The following is a 21,617-nucleotide window of genomic DNA, read 5'->3' as shown; positions in this document are numbered from 1 at the left end:
AAAATGCTAACAATATCAGGTCAGAATAGGAGGTCTTTACTTACTGTTTATACAATTAAATGTTCAACTGGACAAAACCTGAGTTATGTTTGAGAAGATCCTTAACAGTGTCGATCCTTAGCAGAGGGTTGTGGCCTCTACAAATAATGAAACTGTATCTCACGGAAGAGAATTTGTTTTCATTAGTTTCAAGAAAATATCAGAGGTAAAACAAGGTCAGCCATAGCTATGTAAGGTTTGGTTGGCTTTTTATCATTTCATATATGATTTTCTAGCTCATGTTTCATCCTTTCCCCCATTTTCTTCTCTGTTTCTGGACCAATAAGAACTAAATATCATACCATATCTTTTGTCCAGAGAATCACAATTCATATTAATAAAGACATTCACAGGAATGAGGCACCAACTGAATTTTTGATCCTTTTATGGTTTGTTTGGGTTTTTTGAAGTTAATTTTTGAAACTTTTTTTACTACTTTTTTCAAGCAGTGTCTAAAACAATTATTAGCTCACTATTTTGGTCACTGATTCGGGACAAATCATATCAATAATATTAAATACATGAATAATGACAGTAGTAGCAACAACAACAATAATAGTGGCTGCAAGTGAGTAAAACAAGATTATTAGCAATAGTAGCAATAATACAAAATGAACACATATCTCATACAGGTTGAAAGGTTTGCAACAGGAATAATGAAACCAGCACAGTCTCTTCATTTCATGAAACATCAACACAACAACTTTCTGGCTATGCAATTTATATAGGTTCTCTTTTGTTCTGTTGGGAGCATTTAAAATCTGCAATGCTATACCATGTCCCTAATGAGCAAGACACTGATTGTACATGAATGGAAATGGAAGTCTCTGTCTATAAGAGCTAAAGTTGAAGGGGGAAGTAAGAAAAATAAAACAACAACAAATACACAAAAATAGAACTAGAAAAAGAAATATGTGATGGCAAAAACCTTGCACTGGACAGTGGGATAAGTTGTCTGCATAAGCAGTTCATGGTTTTGCCTACTGATTTTTTTCAGGTCAATCATAATTTTTTACTTGTTATATTTTCTTTGTAAAGTGCAGATCTTACAATTCTTATTGAGGCTGCAAATATCTCATTTGGAGATTTCAGAGACTTTGAAAATATAACCTGAGTTTTCTAGCTTTACTCCCTTACATTAAAATTGTTACTGTCACATTTGTTTCTAAAGCAGTTTATTATAAATTGCTACTCTGAACATTTCCGATTCTGTCTTCCTCTCAAGGATAGCTGAAATTTGATTTTCATGAAGTGCTGCAGCAGATCATTTTGAGGTATTAGTCTTTTCAATTCTGAAACAAAAAGAAATTTTCTGTATTCTTATTTTTTTTTCAATCTTTCCTCATCATGAATCACAAAAAGCAACTGAAGGAAAAGTTGTATTGAATTGAATGTAAGGCACAGTCCAATTATTCCTGCAAGTGCGTTTTTTTGAAAGAGTGTGTCAATGAATGACTGAAAGAGCAATGACACGAGGGATTGGTATTGCCATCTAAAATCTTCTCAGGCTCACAATTCCGTCTCACTAGAGTTCAGTAGCAGCAAAAGTTGTTAATTGCTACAGGTACTTTCATTTCAAGAAAGTGGTTCTCTGAGTCTGCCCTTGAAGATAAATGGCCTCATCACACATAAACATTTCTCATTTTTAAGGGCAGTGCTAGTAGAGGGAATGGGGTGGACCCATGTACACAGTGTGGGATCCCAGGGCTCCCCTGGCTCCCAGGTTCAGCTGCCTGTACCAACTGTATGATGACTGAACATTCTGGGGACAGCTTGGGACCAGGCTGTCTTCTGGGTGTTGCTTTCTGCTTCATGGGTTGGACAGAGGACAACAATGCTTATGGGAGGTCCAGTCTGCTTGCTTCTCCAGGTGCCTGAGGAAGCACACAGCAGCAGATGCATCATGCATAGGTGCAGAAAGGTCTGAGCATTACTCCCTCAAAGTCAGATTGTCAGAGCCAGGTGTGTCCTGTGAAGAAAGTTTCCCCTGCCAGGACATCAGCATGCTGAAGGCTCTTATTTGGCCATCCCTTGCTTGGATAGAGATGAAACAATGGAAATATAAGAAAGAGGACTTCATCACTCTGTCTTTTAGATCACGCAATCCCTTATCATCTTCCTGTGTTACTCTTGCATTTTGGACAGAGCTGTGTATGCAAGAAACAAGGAAGCATATTGGTGCTTCTTCTCTACAAGGGGTTAATAAAGAGAGTTGATCAATATTCATGGGCTTTTTTTAAACCTTTCTATTCCATTTAAAATGCCCTTTGTCTTTAGGGTCAACCTTTCTCTGAGGAAGGCTTTTAAGATTTCTCTGTATGTGTTTTTTCAAGTTTTTCCTGAAACAAATAAAATAGAGTACAGTGCTTTTCAGCAAGGCTTCAATGTCCTTTCCAAAGGAAGGCAGCTTTAGGGGGCTAAACAATGCAAAAAGATAGAAAAAATGGAAAATATGAATTCTAAATGTCTGGGTTGTTTTTTCCACAATTTATTATTGAGGTTTAAAAGAATATAGTAGAACAGACATCGAGATATAAGACTTTTAGATTGTTTTTTGTGTAACACCTTTCTACTTCCCCTGTATATGTTTTAGTTATTGAAATGCTGAAAGAAATTTGTATATAAACTTCCTTGAGAATATATATATGTTTTTATATATATGAAATATATATAGTATGTTCAGTGAAAAACTCTGACAATTTTTTTATCTTCAGGGTCACATTTCTTACAAAAAATTCAGTTTGAAATTGTGGCTCTTGAGAAATTCAAGGTTACTTTGTTATTGATTTCAACAAAGTCAAGGTTTATATCTTCAATATCTTGAAAAAAACATTTGTTTTTTTGGAATTTACATCACTGGTTGATATTACATCCTTACTGTCCTGATGCCCATGGAGATTTTTGGAAGGTATGTATGGGACACTTGAATTTCAAATTAGATTTTTTACAGGCTGGAATTTCAAAAAAAAGTTTAATTAACTCCACCTTCTTCTCCCAGATCTTGAACACAAAATTAAAATTATTTATTCTTTTTAGAGGAACTACTTTTAATAATGTGTCCTCTTTGCATATGTTTAAAATCCCATATTTTCTGTTTAATCTTTTTCACTCCCTGTTGCTCTAATGCTGGGGATTCCGATATTATTTTCTGTAAAGATATTTGTGATTTTTAAATTTTTTAAAGAATTTTTTGACTTTTCTACTGCTTGATTGAGTGGCTTTGTGGGTTTCTTTCTGGATTGGCAGGACAATAAATATCAAATCCAGGGCAAAGACCACAGGTCAACGGGTCCCGAAGACAAGGGAAGCCTCTGTTTCTTTAAAGATCCCGTGGGAATGATGAGCACGACATTTGTCCCATTTTCATTAATTTTAGGAAACAACTTCAAAAAATAACTGATGTGTGATACATCATTAAGCTTGCTTGAGAAGGAGGTCTATATGCTGGCAAACAACAGTAGGTTTCAGTCTCCTAGTCTTTGCCATCACTACTTTTATGTGGTTTGTTTTGTTGAAGTTAAAATACTGTCAGGAGCTCTATTCAATTTTATTATGATTAAGCAAATTACTGCATGTTTTTATCTGAAGTTTGATTACAGAAATGTTGAGGATTGCATGCTTTTTCCTTTTTTTTTTTTAATGGTCTCTACCAAATCCCAGAAGCTGAAATATGGAGGACGTGTGTATGTTTGTTCAGCACAGATTTCACAGCTGAGCTAGAGAAAGTCATGCTTCTGTGTTGAAAGAATATAAGACATACAGGCATCAAAATAAGAGAGAGATGAGAGAGAAACAGTAGGAATAGGACCTTGAAGAAAAGAAAAAGGATTTTAAGAGTGATTGTGGAAGGAAGTCAGAAGCCAGTGTGGGGCTCAGGTGATATCATGGGGAGAGGCCATGAGAAAAAGCTTCTAGCTATAAAGTGTTAAGGGAGGCAAAGATGTGAGTTAAGAAAGAATAAGTCTGCAGGGGGAGAAAGGACTCAGAGGCTGACCAAAGATTAACAATAGGGGAGGTGAGATAAAGCTGGACTTTGATTGTAATTGAGAAAAAGCATTGACAATACTACTTTTTCTTTTGCTTGCTCTGTTCTTTATGCTCTCTTCTCACTTACCCCAAGCAGAATTTTGTCTTGAAATGAGAGATTCCATGGGGTGTGTGAGCTTACATTGCTGATGTTATTTGGAAAACACTCAAACATTAGAGTGGGGATTTTCAGTGCAAGGAAATGCACTAAATATTATTGTTTTCTCAACAAAGTAATATGATTAAGTAGCAGACTGAAATAGAGAGCAGCCTGGAAAATACTTCCAACTAGACAGACTTAGAAAACTCAAAACTTAAAGAGAAGAATGTAAGCCTCCACAGTTTAAATCTATCTGTGTATCTCCCTGGCTTAGGTGGGGGGATAAAGGGAGAGTGAAAATTTATGAGCTAATCAACAGATTTTACGTGCTTTTCTTGCAAGTAATTTTGCTTGCAAAGACATGTGCAGACTCCTTTGCAAAGGCAGTGGCCAGATGCTCGCCAGACTCATTTGTTTGCCTGAGTGTCAAGCCTTCAGCCAGGCAGTCATATACAACTGCACACACTATTTCATATCTCTGGCAAGAGCATGGATTGAAATATCCCAGTTTCCATTAATCATGATATAATTCAAAACCTGTTCACCACAGTCATCAACTGAATTTATATGTGCAGCACAATTTGCAAAGGGTAAATTCACATATCTTATTTGATTAGTCATGCTAAGTGAAATAATACGGGATCTTTAATTTTTTCTTCTTTGTAGACAGTTTTCATCAGTGCAAACTGAGCACTATGGCCATCAGAGCCTTAGAGAAAAGAACATACTACTTTTTCTACTGAAGGAATGGAAAAGTGATGATATAACAGCCTACTTCCTAGTGGATTGTCTAATCTTTGTATTCTAATTTATCTCATGCTGAGAAGTTTGCATATTTATGTAAGCTTCACTAGTTCCAGATAGCCAATTTGATTAAAGGTTTCTCTGAGAAAGACTTCTTAGCAAATTATTTCTACTTATATTGTATATCATCCTGTGGTTCCTTTATTTCAAAAAGTTATGATATTAGTTAATTTAATTTTTAAAATAAATTTTAAATTCTAAACTTTGTCAGTTATTTTAATGTTCTTACCTCTTACCTTTTAAGAGGAAAAGCTCAAACAGATCCGCTTTGATGATATCCGGGTTTGGGTCTATTTCACATTGATGTACCAGCCATGCATTTGAGAGTCTAGTCAAGAGATGTTGTCAAGCCTTCAGAAAGACAAAGTAGGTAAAGAACCTGATTAACCTTCTTGGTAGGTCAGATGTAAGAGATACAGAATATTTAAATTTATTTATAATAGCATTTGTCTGATACTTCTGAAGAAGGAAAACTGCTAACATTTCTCCCCAACTCAATTTACTGCTTTAATAAATTTGTAGAAATAGGTTCCCAGTCAGCAGAAACATGTAAGTGTAAAATTTCCTGAATCTTCAGAAAAGAACCTGGAAAGAAAGTTATATTGTAATATATTGAATCAAACTAGATTACACTTAATCACCGTAAGTGGCAACCACATCCTTACATCTTAAAAGGAATTTACTTGGATCACATCAAAGTAACAATCCTAAGTGAAGATTGATCTGTGTAACTGTGATCCCTGTACTTTTCTGCTTGTCATGCTTTAATCCTATAAGCTATGAAGATACAAGAAACAGATCAGCTGGCTGGTTGCATTTTACCTGGTTATACTTACTCATATGATCTTCATTTCTGCTTGACAGCAGGTTGCCTATAATTTTATCAAGGATGAAAATATTTAACAAGTAAAACCAAGAGATGCAGGCTAAGTTCTTAAAAATAGAATGACCTCTTTATTTCTCATCATGCATTTCTCCCCTTCTGTTTAAATAGCTTACTATCCTTCAAGTTCGAAAATTAAGTGGTCGACAAATGAATCATGCCTCTTGCAGGTACTAGAAATATATACACTTGAGACATGAGGTTATTAAAATGTCTGCATGCTACTTATTCTTCTAAAAAGAGTGAAAAAAATCTGCTCAAATACATTGGTGGTTTATGAAAGCCCAGATTAATTAATAAACTCTAATCATTTACTGTATATGCTAAATAGCAAAACATAGGTTTAAATTTTTATACACTGCTTTTATTTCCTCAGTAAAACACTAGTTCCCTCAATGTTCACTGGTGGACTGTCTTGGAGGTACTGAAAGATGATGGATATATACTCCAGAGATGTTAGATTATTAAAACTGTGGAAAAGAGATGAGCCTGAAGCCATGACCATTGTTATTGCCTTTGTCTTCATGGGCCTTTGGATTCTACTTCTCTCAGTTGTACCTCTGCTGCTCCTCCTTTATGTCTTTGAAAGCAGCTGCATTGTAACTTTTCATTTTCCCCGATCTAAAATCCTTTTTCCTCCTGTCTATGCTTCTCTGTTCTTTTTTGTTTGTTTGTTTTATTTTGGGGTGGGTTTTTTGTTCTTTTTTGTTGGTTTGGGTTTTTTTCTTTCTCTCTGCTTGTTAACTTTTTGTACACCTTTAAGTTGGAAAAGCAAAACCTTGACATGGTATTCTCCTACACAGATACATTCATCACTAAAGAAACAAAAAGGAAAAAGAGTGATTTTCATCTAGTTTGCTACATTTCTGTGAACACTGTAGGTGACATATAAATTAGACCTAAATTGGCTTTGGTTTGTTGGGATTTTTCCCTTGCATTTTCTTCTTTATTCTTTAATGGGTATCTGCACAGTTGCATTCAGACTCTGAGACTTTTGCTTAGGGAAAACTGATACAGAAGAGTTGATCTCTGGATGAAGAAATTTAAAAAAAAGTTTTAGAGATTTTTGAGAAAGACCATAACAAGCAATCCTCTACAGATGAAGAAAATGAGCAGTTAAAGCCAATGGTGTTACTCCTATAAAATACCATTTACTTCTTTTTTAACCAACTTGATCACTCTTTGAGGGGTTTTTCACATTTCTAGGCAGAAGGGTGGCGGAAAAAAAGAGTGGCAGAACACTCTTATGTCTTACCTCTAAGTAGGTCTCTATCAAATTGATGAATTTCTCTTGTAATGTAACTATTTTACAGCCATCCTTTCCAACATATGTATTGCAAATAAAGCATTTTATTTGTATCTACACTACTTAACCATCACTTGAAAAGTTTCAAGGGATGCCTATGCACAAAGAGCCCACAACTAGATGTAGCAGATATATGAGGCTTTGGCTAGGATAAGGTCTTGGATCACACAAAAAATAATTTTATTCTGCCTACAGGACTATGTCAATATCTTTGTACAGCAGGATACTGCCATATGAGCATAAATGATTAGTCTAGAGCTGTCCCACCAAAGAACTGATCTCCTATACTCTCTTTTTCTTTACATTTAATATAGAGGGAATTAACTAAGTTAGAAATCTCTGATGAGTCTTCATCAGGGACATTCTTGTTGATTCATTATCTGTGTGGGCATGAACACATGTAAGACTTTTAGAATAAAGTCTAAAAGTACAGCATCATACGAGAAAGAATGGGATAATCATCAGTAAGGAGATATTAGCTAGATAAGAGTGTTTAAATCTTACATGTTAAAGAAATGGCTGTCTTTGTAAAACACTTTTGTAACCCTTTCCTATGTTAGGATAGGATTCTCATGGAAACAATGCTGGGACATATGCAAGACAAGGTGATCTGAGACAGCCAATCATGGCTTAAGTAGGGGAAAATCATGCCTGACCAATCTGGTGGCCTTCTGTGAGGGAGTTACTGCAATGGTCAACAGGGGAAGACAGAGTGACATCAGCTACATGGACTTCTGTAAGGACTGTAATAGTCCCACACAACATCCTTATCTCTATTTTGGAGATATGGGGGTTTGAAAGGTTGACTGTTCTGTGGATAAGGGGATGGATGAATGGATGGATGAATGGATGGAGCAAAAGAGTTTTGGCCAACAGCTCTGTCCATGTGGAGGCTGATAGGCTGATGATGAGTGGTATCCCCCATCAGGGGCTGAGTCTAACAGGGCTCAATCCTGGGACTGGTGCTCTTCAGTATCTTCATCAATGACATGGGCAGTGGGATCAAGTGAACCCTCTGAAGTGAAAGAAGTGGAAGTTTGAAGATGTCGCAAAACAGAACAGTGCAGTTGCAAAAGCAGGATGTGATGTCATCCAGGGAGAACTGGACTATTTTGAGAGCTGGGCTTACAGGAACCTCCTGAGTTCAACAAGTCCAAGTGCACGGTGCTACTCACAGCGATTCCAGATACGAGTAGACTGGGAGATGAACTCATTGAAAACAGTCCTGTGAAGAAGTACTCATGGTTTCTGGTGAATGAAAAGATGGACACGAGCCAGCAGTGTGTGCTTGCAGCTGAGAAGGCAAATTGCATGCTGGGCTGAACCAGAAGAGGGGTGACCACCAGGCTGAGGGAGGTGATTCTCTCCCTCTGCTCTGATGAGATTCCACCAGGAAGTAATATGTCCAGCTCTGGGGTCCTCAGCAAAAGAAGGATGAGGATCTGCTACTTCTTGAGGGCCACCAAGTTGGTTAGAGGGTTGAAGTTGACCAGAGGGGTTTCCTATGAAGACAGACAGCAGGGGATTGCTCAGCATGGAAAAACTCTAGAGTGATCTTGTCGCTCTATTAGGAACGGCAAGAAGAGCGACACAGACTCTCTAAGGAGTCTATCAGGAGAATTTCTCTTAGTTTATTACTTCAGGTCTTTTTTATAGACCAATACGTGAAAAGTATAGAAAGGAAACTCTTATTGGTTAGCAAACTAACACATCACCATCATTGGTCAGTGGGTCTCACCACCCCTTGACCTTCTTCTGCAAAGAAAACAAGGAACAGACAAACAGCACCTCTAAGGCTGTTTTCTGTCTCAGAGGATTGTTTTAAATCCTCCTTATGAATTCTCAGGCCACTTTCTCAGGCAAGACTGAGAAAGCTATGTGGCCTGCAATTTCACATGCTCTCGGTTTCAGAGTTAGCATCCAGATGATCTCATTATAGCCTTCCAGTATTTAAAGGGGCTGATAAAAAGGAGGTAGAGTAACTTTTTACAAAACAGATAGTTATAGAAAAGAAGGAACAGTTTTAAATTAAAATAGAGATTTTTACTGTGAAGTTATTGAGACACTGGAACAGATTGCCCAGAGAAACAGTGGATGTTCCAAACTTGGAAGTGCTCAAGGCCAGGTTGGATGAGGCCCTGAGCAGGCTGATTTAGTGGGTGGCATCTCTGCCTATGTTTGGAACTACATGATCTTCAAGGTCCCTTCCAACCCAAATAATTCTATGATTCTGTGTCCCTTTTTACTGAGCTCAGATTGCCACTTGCCCAGTTCTGGGAGCTCTGTGGTATTCAAGGAAATCCTGTTACTGTGCAGGTGCAATATACTTACTCTTCTTTCCTTCTATGATTTTAGAGGAGTTAAGGGGGGAGTGCATTCAACTGATGCCTAAATAAGAATACGACAGACACCTTACTGTTTTATACTTTGTGCAATTACAATCCAAACCAGACAGAACTTAAAGGGAGAAAAACTTACTTTACAGGACATGAAGCCAGATGCAAGCAAATTAAGTCTGCTAGTAGCAGAAGTGGCAAATTTTTATGCATGTCTGGTAAAAAGAAAACAAAAGGCAATTTAGCTGCTTCCCAGACTGCAGAGCTGTCCAATCTGCTGTTAAAAAACAAAACTGTATCTAAAATCAATTAATATCTTTCTTTTCAGCGTGAAAAACTATTTGTTCTGGATGTTAAATGGTTGTCAACAATAACAAGCATTTTTGCAGTTCAGCCAGAAAGCATGCATCTTCTCAAAAGTGATGGCTGATGCAGCTATTGTGCTGCAGTCATGACAATGACTGAAATAAGGCCTTGTGATTCTGAAAGGGAGAAAAAGAAGAAAAATTTCCCAAAAGGCCTAATATCAGAACAAAAATACCTTAGTCAGGCAAGCCTATCCTCCAAAAATTCTGATCCTAGAATATATATTGATAATAGTTATTTGGATCATTAAGCTTCCCAAACTTCAGCTGGAAATATAGTTATCAAATAAAAATATATAAAAAAAATAGTTATCAAAATCTCAGCTGCCTCTAGAATTCCTCTCAGTTGAAATCCTAGTTACCCACCTGACTACACAACAGATGTTTTAGTCTCCATGAAGTTGCCTGACTTCATCTGAGATTTGCTATGCTGCACAGGTTTGTATCCTTAGAGCCATTTATACACATTTTCAGAGGAGCATCTGAAAATGAAGCAAATGAAGGCTTTTCCCTCACTCCTACCCTCCAGTTTCCTTCTTTGTTGTTTCTTCTTTCATTTTTCTTTTTGTCTTTTTTCTCTTTTCTTTTTTATTTCTTTTTTTTCTCTTTTTAATTTTTTTCTTTTTTTTCTTTTTTCTTCTCTCGTCTTCCCTCCCTTCCTCTCCCATGAAATCATAGAATGTTTTCAGAACACAGAGGAAGTTGCTGTAACAACAAAGTGAGACTGATAGCCCAGGATAGGTATGTTTGCACTTCTCCTAGCTTATGCTCATGAAAGACACACACACACACACACACACAAAAATGTAAACATCCAGCATTCTTAACAGATTATACTTCACTTTTTACAGATTATATATTTGCTTTTGTTGTTGTGACTGTAGTTAGGATTATTTTGTTTGCTTTTCCCAGATGATATTTTTCTTTTCAAATATACAGTGGATTTTAATTTATGAAATCTTATTGAAAAATCAGTACAATATGGTATTTTGGAACCTCTGTTCCCAATAGTTCTAATATTCTTAGACAGCCAGCAAGATGTCTGGCTGTCTGCAATATGAATAGCTGAACATTTCTTGTGAAGAATGGAATGCACTGCATTGCTGGAATTGCATGAAAAAAGTGTTTAGCAATATGGAAAAGGCTCTGGGACCTTGGATGTCAGTTCTGGGAGGGATGAATTTATAGGTAGAGTAATCTTTCTCCTCAAACTGACATCTCAGATCCCAGAGGCTTTCTCTGTAACACTGAGAATTTTCTTTTTTTCATGATTTTCCAACATTCTAATGCATGCTGTGTGTAAGATTCTGAAAAATTTCACACTTGAAGCAATAATGACAAACTTGGGCTTGAAAAATGCCCACCACTCTTTCAATATTACTGAAAAACTTTTAGATTTAACAGTAATTCACTTAAGAAAGCTGGAAGAAGCTCTTTGCAATGAAGGACAAAGGAGAGCAGAGTTCAAAATCAAATGGCTACATTTACTTTTTATTGAAACTTCTCCTATGTGTTCAGAATGGGTAAATGAGTCAGTCTTGAAAAATAAGCTACAGTCTCCATACATCTAAATTAGACAGTACATCATTATTTTTATGTCTCCTTTTCATTTCACTTATTACAGTAGCTCTTGTATCATTACCTACAGTTCTCAAAGAAATTGCCCAAGCCTACACATTTTTCTCAGACAATATGTGAGTTTCCTGAGTTCCCTTTCTTAAACACAACTGTCAGTCTGAGTCTATAGGATTTTGATATTAATTTGAATGGAAAATTCGCTTTGTCTCACCGATTTGGAATAACTTTACTATCTCAGCCCAACCAATGCTTTCACTTGAACAGAGAAGAATTTCCGCATAACAATCCCTTCTCTTTCTTCCACATTTAATACTCTAACATGCAGGGCCTTATATATTTGTCTTTGCAGAAGTAGGTCCCTTAAGGAAGCTTATTATTAGCCAGTTTGATTCTGAACACATCTGGGGATCAAAAAAATCACAGAATCACAGAAGGATTGGAAGGGACCCTCAAAGATCATCCATTCCAACCCCTGCACAACACTATCCCCAAGAGTCACACCATGGGCCTGAGAGCATTGCCCAAAAGCTTCTTGAACTCTGTCAGGCTGGTGCTGTCACCACTTCGTGGGGAGCCTGTTCCAGTGCCCAAACACCCTCTGGCCAAAGAACATTTTTCTAATATTCAACCTAAACCTCCCCTTGCAAAATTCCTGACCATTCCCTCAGGTCCTGTCACTGGGCACCACAGAGAAAAGATCAGTGTCTCCCCCTCCTTTTTCCCCTCACAAAGAAGTTGTGCTCAAGCTGAGGCTGCCCCAGCTCAGAGCAGAGCAGGACAGAGCGGGACAATCCCCTCCCTTGCCCAGCTGGCCATGCTGTGCCCAGGACAGGGTTGCCCCTCCTGGCTGCCAGGGCACTGCTGGCTCATGTTCAACTTGCCATCAACCAGGACCCTCAGGTCCCTTTCCACAGCTCTGCTTTCTGGCCTCTCATTCCCCAGTCTGGCTGTACATCCTGGGTTGTCCCATTCCAGGTGCAGAATCTAGCACTTGCCCTTGTTGGACTTCATATGGGTGGGGATTGCCCATCTCTCTAATTTGTCCAGGTCTCTCTGCACGGCTTCCCTGTCCTCAAGGGAGCCTACAGCTCCTCCCAGTTTTGTATTATCTGAGAAGTTGCTTAGTAGCTCTTCCAGTCCTGTGTCCAAGTCACTTATGAAGATGTTGAAGAGCACAGGGCTGAGGATGGAGCCCTGTGGAACCCGACTAGTGACAGGTGACACCCTGATGTCACCCCATTTACTACATCCCTTTGTGCCCAACCTGTGAGCCAATTGCTCACCCTTCACATGATGTGTTTATCCAGATGTGAGCTGGACATTTTATCCAGCAGGATCCTGTGAGAGACTTCATCAAAAGCTTTGCTGAAATCCAAAAAGATTACGTCAACTGGCTTCTCTTGATCAATCTGGTGAATTATTTTGTCATAAAAGGAAATTAGGTCTGATAAATGGACTTTCCCCTCATGAAGAAGCTGTGCTGGCTCTGACCAGTGACTGCATTGTCTTTCAGGTGTTTTTCAACACTTCTCAGGATAATCACCATAACTTTGTCAGGCACTGAAGTGAGACAGATAGGCCTGTAGTTTCCAGGATCCTCCTTCTTGACAATCAGGACAATATTTGCCAGCTTCCAGTCAGCTGGGACCTCTCTGGTTTCCCAAGACTGCTGGGAAATCATCGAGAGGTTTTTCAGTGGAAAGATAAAATTTAAGTTCAGTGTAAATTCTCAGAGTTTGTAAATCTGTCCAGCTAAGGATTTCAGCTTGTATAAAATCCTTAATTATTAAAAAGCACTGATGTTGTAACGTCCTCCTTCAAGTGCATAACTCTAAAAGTAACATCTTTCAGTATTATGGCAGAATTGTAAAAAAGGTGACTACACAGATTCTTTAGAGAGATAACCCTGAGTATGTTCAGTAATAATTGAACTAGTTAGTAGAAAACTCTTATTACATGAAACTCAATTAGTATAATAAACAGCAATGCATAAGCATCCCACATTTTTCAGATTAATTAAAGATTCTATTGGCACTGATTTGCCATATATAAAAAGCTAAACATTTTTAAATGTTGTTCGGTGATGGAATAAATAATGAAAAAATATCTGCATGTGACTTGAAGGAAAAAAGCTGGAAAGCAAAAAGCTGGAAAAAATTATGTGATGAGAAGAGGCCATCTTCCAGTTCAATCATTTAACCAGCCTGTTTCTTTTCTTCTGGATTTTCCTGCCAAGCTGGAATATTGTGGCTTTAATATGTAATATATTGTACAGTAACATCATTCAGTGTTCACACTGAGTATGGAAACTTTAAAACATCACATGTGGATATATAACAATGTACTATTAAAATATATTAAGATAGTCTATTCAAAAGCATCATTCTGTGTCTGCACAAATGAAGAAGTGAATCAATTATTTCATATCAGCTGTCAAATAAATGGAAAGAATAATTTCATTTCATCATAAAACTGCCGGCAGAGTTAGTTAATGTGGCATTTTTCTCAAGGAAATAACTAGAAGTAAAAGTTTATTTCAGGTACAGTGGCATATTCTTTTAGGCTGAAAAGATTTTATTTATTTTATATTATTTCTAAAACTTTTTATACTGTCCATGTTGTTTTTTTGTATTTACTTCATTAAAAACTAACAACTAGTCTAGTTGAAGGTTGACAGTTGACAGTTTAGTCAAAACATTCAAATCTTTTTCACATGCAAACTTTTTTTGCTGAAATTGTTGAAAGAACTTTGTATGATTTCGGAAATTACTTGAATCCTACCTTCCACACAACCCAACATAGATTTATTCTGGTGAAAAAAGTATGTTGTGAAAAAATACTAATAAATGCTTCCCTTCCAGTGGTTGAACAACAATTACATCTGTCCCTAGCAGAACGATAGCCAGCAGAAAAACCTCCTTTATATGTTGCTGAAGTATCAGTATAGGTTAAGTTCAAATGCTGAAGTCATCCTGCACCTAATGCTTTTGAAGTCACTTAAACCATGATAAGGTTTTAGCCATGGTGGCTACAGAGGCAGTTGTGCTTTGATCTCACAGCTTTTCATTACTTGGAAGTTCACAGTGTTTAGTGTGCCTGTAGCATGGTATGAGAGAGAAAGTACTACTCTCTCATCCAGCACATTCAAAAAGTTTTGTCTCTCATACTGAGGCAGCTCTATTAACTTCAGCAAGACTGGCACAACTGAAAGGAGAAACCAGACCAGGAATTACCCTGTTGTTCACACTTACCTTAGTTGCATCTATTTATCTATGTCTGTAAAACACATCACATAAAAATGTACAGCCTGCCCAACAGTGATATATTGTGTCAGTTTAATGCAGTGCTTTGCACTTTGCATTCCTCCCTCCAATTCCTATTATAGGTGACCATCACTAAGCTTGGATTCAAGGTAACAAAGATTTTCCTGGCAGCTATGCCTTTTTCTAAGCAGACTCCATGAGTAATTGTGTGGGCAGCTTTCGAGCTGCCTGTGGGTCACTCATGCTTAGACTGCTGATGAGAAATCTGAGGTACCTTCTCCCATTGCATGTCATTTCCTTTTAATTTGCTTTGGTTCAGGGAAAATATATATATATATATATATATATATATATATATATATATATATATATATATTATTTTTTATCTAGCTATGAATAAAAATAAGCTCCTGTAAATCCAGTTACTGCAACTATACAGGCCTGTTGTAAGACTGTACAGGAATATGCATAAAACACTACAGATGTACAGGTTTCATAAAGCTTAAAGATATCCCCAACTTTTGATGTCTATATCCACTGGTTTTTTTTTATGTATACAGCAGGGGCAAAACGCACACTTTTCCCCTCTGATTATATGAAGGCACACGTTCATTTTAGATTAATAGAATTAAAATTATTTTCTTTTTGAAAATATCTTGCATTATAATGTAAAAGCTGCAATTTGGAAAGGTCAAAATTCTGTATTTGGAATCACTGAAATGTTAGTGGATTAAACTCATTTTTCATCCTCAAAGTTTTCATTTGTTGTTTTCAATAAATAATAATATTTACATTTCCATTCTGGTGGAACAAAAATAAATCCTTTCTTTTTCGGTAAAAAGGACAGAGACAGGAAGCCAGATAAATTGTGTTCTTGTACCTAACAAAGAGAGACAATAGAAAAATGTAATCTTTTGGAACTAAAACTGAATGTAGTTGTGAGGAATACTGGAAGATGCAGGATGATTTCTACATTTGCTTTTGACACCATCAGTTTTCAGAGCAGAACACAGTGCTGTCTGTAAAAAGGAAAGGTCTCTGCCTGGAGCTCGCAGGGGTTTTGAGTGAGCTTAGTAGCCACTGATGTGTGGTTTATAAATAGAAAACTGCTTTAAAATAGTGTGCCAGTGTCAACTCTGCTGTCTGTGGTGTCTCATGACATTGACAGGGATTCACAGCACCCATCTCAAAGTTCCAATGATCAGGAGTATGCAGTGTCTGAGGAAAGATGTGAAGGCAGGGTAAGGATGGTAGAGTTTCTGATTAGTTATGAAGGAAATTAAAAGGAAACTGCACATACTCAGATTCTACTAAAGAACACATATACAAAGAAGGAAAGAGACAAATTGTAGCCTTGACTCAAACGCAGCACCCCTGAGGTGAGTGACAGTTTTGCAACTGGATCCTGTTTGCAAGATTTTGCTCCTAATTACACTCTGAAGTACCTAGGAATATAGAGGCCAGAGTTTCAGTTTTTCTTGTTGATATTTAAGGTTGTTGGCAGTCCCGCTTAGGTGCACAGAGTTCTAGTCTTTACATTTGTTCTGGAATAACAATTGAATTAAATCAGAAAGCAGCACTAAAAGCATGATAATTTTAGGTGACTGTTCTGTAATACCCACGTCTGGATGAGCTGGATGCTTGCTATCTGTCTGTTGTGGGATTCTTCAGTAGTGAAGTTGGTTTTGTACATTTTCAGTACTTAAAAATTTAATATTTTATTAATTTGGAAATCTGCAATTTGGCAATTGCTCAGGAGAGGATGAACTATTCTTTTATGAGCCTTACAAATTTGCCTGACGTATGTTTGAAAATCAAAAAGAAATAACTTATGTTGAGGGATTCTGCATTATAAAAAAAATCTTATGAAAGGGAAAAGATTACAATGACACAGAATAAGAAAGTGTATTAAAATGAAAGGAATCCTATGAATATTCAGTCAATAACTCTTGTCACTGCTGATGTGTGCTAAGAGCTCCTGAGTACTAAGCAGAATGGGTTAGATGTGGAAAGACACATAGTACATTTTTATACCCTTCAGGTAGTTTGGCACAAAAAATATACATTAAAATTTAAGAGGCTGTTGCCAAGTACATAGCACATTGGAATCCATGTTTACTTTCAACTTGTGCTGCACAGGATAGGCATAACATTATTACAGAACTATGTTCAATATTTTTTTTTTTTTTTAAAGTAGGCTTTAATACTCATTTTTGACTTCTTTAGAAAGTCTTGACAATTAAGGGCACCATTCAACATCACATGTACATCTTGGGTCAGAGATAAAAGGTCAAAAATTTATGGCAATGTCCACTGAATGGAGTGAAGATTAGAATTGTAGAAGGCCTAGTTATCTGTGTCTTAGTCCCTATGCTAAACTTCTTCATTTCAAGATAAGCAGAATTTAATGGGAACCCTTATATTCTTGTTTTTTTTTAAAAAAAAATATATCTACGACACAGGGTTTAATTTACTTTCAATAGTATTGTTATGTCTTGCCATGTCCTTAAAATTGTATGATACAGCTGTTGTGCTGAATAAATTTTATCTAGCTTAGACAATTAAATTATTTTTAAAATATTGCTCTTCGTACGTAAGAACAGAATGTTAGCTATTTAATGAACCATGTGAGGATTTGAAATTTCTGCTTCTCTAACAATTACGCCTTGCAGTTGCCTATCTGAAAGAAGGGGAAAATAAAGACAAGAGTAAAGGTTATGCCTTTGACTGAAATGTTCCTGAGAGTAGATACTTCTACTTAACTGAGAAGGAAAGAAAAATAAAAAAAAAAAATCAGCTCAAGGAGAGACAAAACATATGCAAGACCTGACTCTGAAAGTAATTCAAAGATATTTACGTTTCATGACTTTTAATGACATCTCTGAGTACCAGGGAATGCAATTCTACAGTACACTCCAGTACAGAAATGTAAACACCAGTTTAAAAAGAGCACAAGTTAACAGTGCCAAATTATTCATCTTTTGAAAGGCATCTCTAGTAAGTATTTTATAAACCAAAGTCTTTGGATTAACATTTCCACCCTCACCAATACTATACCTGAAGGTATTCCATCTTGTTTCAACATGTAGGAGTCTGGTGGGGGCAGTAGGTCCACACACATGCATGCTTTATATAATCCTTTTACCTGAAGCAACATGCAAGTGTATTTTACAATAAACATATACCATTAGATGTCTCACAATAAAATAAAGCCAAATAAGCACATAAGTGTAGATTTTAAATGAAATAAATGTTTTTTCTCCATGTTAAACCACTAAAAACAGTTTACTCTGTACATATTCTGAAAAATTTCACAGTGAAGTTTTTTTATTTATGTATTGTATCTAGAAATTTGATTGGGTGGAAAAATATTTGAAAAAGACTCAAAATGGATCTGTTACTGCTGTGTAACAATAGTCTAAAAATTTGTAGTAAAAACGAGCTAAATATTTGAGGTGGTAGAATTTATTATGTAAACACAAGTACATATTAAATGCTACTGGATTTGAAATGAACAAATGGTATACAACAATACCTGTTTCTGTTCTCCATTATTTGCACTCGCCTACACTGAGCAAAATCTTTAATGTAATTTCCTAGAAATAAATAAAAGCACATGTTCTGTAACAGAAAGCTATCAAACATATAAAGTGACAATGAAAATAAGAAAACATGAACCCCATTAACTCAGTAAAGAAAAAGAAAATCATATAAATTATATGTCCATTTTTAACAATCTTGTATTTTCTGTGGACATTGAATAGTAGGGTTATCATGTTTAATTTATAATACCTGCCAGGATATCAATACTGGGCAAGATGCTGGTACTGAAGAGATGATGATTATAAATGTATGAAATTCAATACTAAATGCAATACAAAAAATGATTGATTCTGAATTTTGCCATTGCCTGCTATGCTCTGCATAGCCTCTGGCTTTCTAAACCCAATTGGTAGAGCTGTGTTTCTTTTTACTCCAGTGCTGTTAAAAGAATAAACTGGGGAAACGTTCCTCTTCTGTCCCTAAAGCTGTTTTGTTTATTTTCGGGTGGTTTTTTTCTCTTTCAAAGCAGCAGACCAGAGCATAATTGTTGGGTTTAAGTAGTAGTGATATCTATGCTGGGAGTTTCTCCTTTTATATCCCAGATGCTGACAGGAAAGGGAAAGAGAATTTCAGCACCAACAGTGGCATTGTGTGAGGCAACCTCCAACACAGGATGGAGGCCTCCAGCAAGGACTCCAGCTCCCCTGAGGTCAGATAACCTGCAGAGTAAGAGGCAGCCAGAAAATACAGAACTCAAATTATATTTCTCCTTTAAACAACACTTTTATTAGTACTACCATAGTTTCTAGTATTGAAGTAGTTATTCTGATGCCAATAACATGTGAGACTTAGACAGTGTTGCTCACCAAATATATATGTGTTTTTGGATTGTCAACTAAAACGTGTACTTAATAATGGACAAATAAGAAATACTTATGCATGTATGTTAGTATGTGTTTATTTTAAAACGTCTTTTGTTTTACCAGCGTAGCTGCAAAAATATTTGCAAACTCAAGGGTAAAAGCTCCTGAACACATGCAGGTGCTACCTATATTTACCAATAATTTCTAAAATATGTTCTTGTCTGACTCACCTGTATGACATAACACCACAAGCGTCTCTGGTCTGAATCTGTAGAGTTGCATAGATTTTTGTATAGCCAAATCATCACACAAAACTCTAGCCAGCTGTTGAAGAATTCACCACTCAAAGTGAGGCAACCAGGTTCCCACACAGAGCCCACTGGGCAGAGACTACCTGAATCAGGAGAATGTGTATTTACACACACAATTGAATATAAAAAGCTGAAGAGAGAAGCATATACCTGATTACACATATGTCTCTTCCACATGAAGGATTGTTCAGTATGAATTCTGGCTTGGAGCTAATGTATAAGCCCAGTCAATTGCACAGTTATATCTTCTTGTAGATTAGCTGACAAATAATGAACCCACAACAGCTAAACAGGCTTGTTTTTGTTGCTGCTGCCCAATGCAGCGCCAGCAATTATACAGTGCAATTGACTCCAGCTACTGAGCACAGAAAACTTCTCTCACTCTTCTCAGCTCTCACTGGTGACCAAAATGCAGGAAAGCAACTCACGCATTTGAATAGAGAGCTGGTTGTCTAGAACCCAAATAAAAAAACTGTGGAGGAAAAACAAAGACTTAGACACACTTATACTCTGAATTTAAAATTCACACCCTAAAATAAAGCTGTCTCAGAAAACTTTCTTGCTTGAATGAACCTATTTACAATACTTGAGTTTTATGAATTTTTTCTTTAGTTCAGATCGTTTACTTGGACTACTGTGAATCCTCTAACTATTCTGCAGAAAATTCAGAAGTATGCTATTTTAGGGAAAAATGAAACCTGTAAATCTTGCATCTTTTTTTGAAGACAATACAGAAGTAAGTTGAAAACAGAGTTTCAGACATGATCTACAAATGTATAGCACACATGTTAGTGAACTGATGCCTTTTGAAAGATGCACAACTTGCTCTGGGCAGAAGTGTTAGGTCTGACGCTTCCCTGTAGTATCATTACCCTGTGAACATTCACTGTGGTCACCACAGAAATTCCCAAATGACAAGTGATTTCCCTGGAGCTGGCTACTGGTGAATAAGAAAAGATGCTATGAGTGAGAAAATTGACAAAAAAGTGAAGAAAAATTAAGTTGAATGAATATAACTCAATATATTAAGCTATACCCTTAGAAGAACCAGATAAATGTATGTTGCATCTGAAAAGAGAAAGAAGGAAAAAAAAATATCCATTGTGGAGCCAAAAGTCTTCCAAAATTTTGGTCTTATAAGGTGTGCTACTCATTGGAGCAGCAGAGGACTTGAGGAAGCATGTGATGGTATCTCCAGGGTAAACAAATCTCTCAACAACCTACAGAAAAAAACTAGAAGTACCCAACAAGCATATGCTTTATGCCTCTGGGAAGGATTTTCTTGCCTTTAGGAAGAAGAAAAAAGAAAACCATCATTGTTTTGTGAGTCATAGAATGAGGAATAGGATAAATAGAGTATCTAAACCCACTAATCATTATGGGAAAAAATAAACAAAATAAAATATTTTGAACAAAACACCAAAGAACATCCATCCATCCATCCATCCATCCATCCATCCATATGTGTACATACACACACAAAAAGGAACATTTCTCCTACCTTCAAGGCTGGAAAACAGAAAAGATGTAGAGGCCAACAGTCCTCCTAAACTCCTTTCAAGAAGACTGTGCACACCCAGCCAGCATGTACAGTGAATGCCTTAATGACCAAGACCTGAAATTCCCTGCATCCTAGCAAGCAATGGTGGACTTTATCTATCTTAGATAATCATGAAGGGCTGCCTCTGTAGTCCACACCACAAAAAACTTGCTACCTAAATGCAATATGGATGTTAATGTTCATTTTGCATGGGGAGGTGATTTATATGAATGCAGCAACATGATAATTCATGTAGAGCTGGTTTACTGAATGATGATAAATTAAAATCCTTGAGAGTCTGATCTTTTATATCTATTACACAGTTGTTAAAAGCTTTAGCTTCTCAAAGTCCATTTCGAGGTTATACACAGTATTATATTGCTAGAGAAAAAAAACAAATATAGAAATAGAAAACAATCCATGTCTCATCTCAACTTAAGGAAATAATATAAGTGGTTACAGTAAAACAGGTTTGTTTTTTTTCTATTGTGGGGCCTTATCTCCCAGTAGTATGTATTATGAATGTAAATTTGAACATCATGTCCTAAAGCAGAAAATTCCAAAGTTACAAAAATTCACCAGAGCACTCAATACAAAGCAGAAGGTGCAATATCCTGATAAATAAACATCATGAAAAAAGTGAAATGAAAGTGATAAAAC

Source organism: Poecile atricapillus, chromosome 1 (assembly GCF_030490865.1).
Source record: "Poecile atricapillus isolate bPoeAtr1 chromosome 1, bPoeAtr1.hap1, whole genome shotgun sequence".
Classification (NCBI taxonomy): domain Eukaryota; kingdom Metazoa; phylum Chordata; class Aves; order Passeriformes; family Paridae; genus Poecile; species Poecile atricapillus.
Note: the sequence above shows the minus strand (reverse complement) of the source record.